The following is a 1,362-nucleotide window of genomic DNA, read 5'->3' as shown; positions in this document are numbered from 1 at the left end:
TATTGGATAGATAAATAAGATGGAAACCAGTCCAAAAAATCTGTGATAAATGGAGAAAGGGGGTACTTTAAAAAATAACATGTAAGGTACAGACTTCAAATTTAACCAAATATTACAGCTTACATGTGTTGAAGTGCCTTGCTCAGCATGAGCTGTCATACCCTGACTGTGCCGAAACAGGAATCCTGGAAAACTTCTGTTTAATAGCAATAGTGGAGCAGAATCTCATCAGAAAGGACACCGCTGTCAGTACAAATCACTCGGCTCACTAGTGATTTTATTAACTTGAAGAAACATTCATTGAATGCCTACTGGGGACCAAGCACTTCTTCCATTAGGCACTGGGGATATAAAAAATGAATCATACACGACTCTAACCTCTGGGGGATCACAGTCTAAGTTGGCTTTATCTCATCAGTTCGGTAACTACAAAGACTACCACTGTATTCAGTTACAGTTACACGTATTTAGCGTCTCCATCAGGGTTCTGGTAGACAACAGAAATTGCCCCAGAAAGTTCAAATGAAAAGAACTTTAATGAAGGGACTCTATTCCGGAATACGAACAGCGTTAAGGAAACAAACAAGGGCACCCCTAGGACTAGAGAGACAAGGGAGGAAAAAGTGTTACCAGAGCCCAGAGGGAGCTGGAAGCTATTAAGGAAGGGCTGCCCAGTAAGAGCTGTTGTCATGGAGCAAGGATGTTATATGACCCAAAGCAGGGAGGGAACAGGTGAAAAATACCCCTACCTGCCCTTCTATCTCTTCCTGCAAGTGCCTCCCACTGGCTGAGTCCAAAAACCAGCTGGCAAAGGAGCCCTAGTGCATAGGGATTAGCCTCCTGGGATACAGAACAGACAGAAAGAGGTGGAAAACAAATCTGAGAAGCAAACAGAGAATAATCAGAACATTTGGGTACTGAAAAATATTGCCTGACAATGCAATCATGGTCCCTCTAAGGTACTGTCATTTAAGTTACTTCTAAGATGAGTTGTCAAAGTGTCAGATATGGATGAAGAAATATACTTCACAGCTCTTAGTATACTATACATTATTTAAAGGTAGGGACCACATCTTATGTTTATCTTGTGTCACCCACAAAGCCTTTTGGGAAAGCTGCTCTGAAAGGACAGGTGACTGGCTCTCCTGCTCTCAGCATGTCATCTTTCTCCCTCCTTTGAACCCATGTAACACTTTACCTGTATCTCTCATGTGAGACTTATCACATTCTACGTTTCATCTTTGCATTCCAATTATTCTTATAAATGTCCATTTAGATACTTCTGAAGACTCGAAGCTTCTTGAGAACAAAGGCCATTCCCACACTTTTGAGTAACTTGCACAAGGATAGATGAGTAAACAA

At 41.5% G+C, this 1,362-nt stretch overlaps 1 protein-coding gene across 1 annotated transcript in view; it reads right to left on the bottom strand.

Annotated features, from left to right (window-relative positions):
* MTERF3 (mitochondrial transcription termination factor 3) overlaps window positions 1-1,362 on the bottom strand; it is a 23,053-nt gene that overhangs the window by 8,907 nt on the left and 12,784 nt on the right. The gene's annotated exons all lie outside the window — the stretch shown is intronic.

Source organism: Trichechus manatus, unplaced genomic scaffold (genome assembly GCF_000243295.1).
Source record: "Trichechus manatus latirostris isolate Lorelei unplaced genomic scaffold, TriManLat1.0 scaffold00009, whole genome shotgun sequence".
NCBI classification, from domain to species: Eukaryota; Metazoa; Chordata; class Mammalia; order Sirenia; family Trichechidae; genus Trichechus; species Trichechus manatus.
Note: the sequence above shows the minus strand (reverse complement) of the source record. Positions and strands in the feature narration are given on the sequence as shown.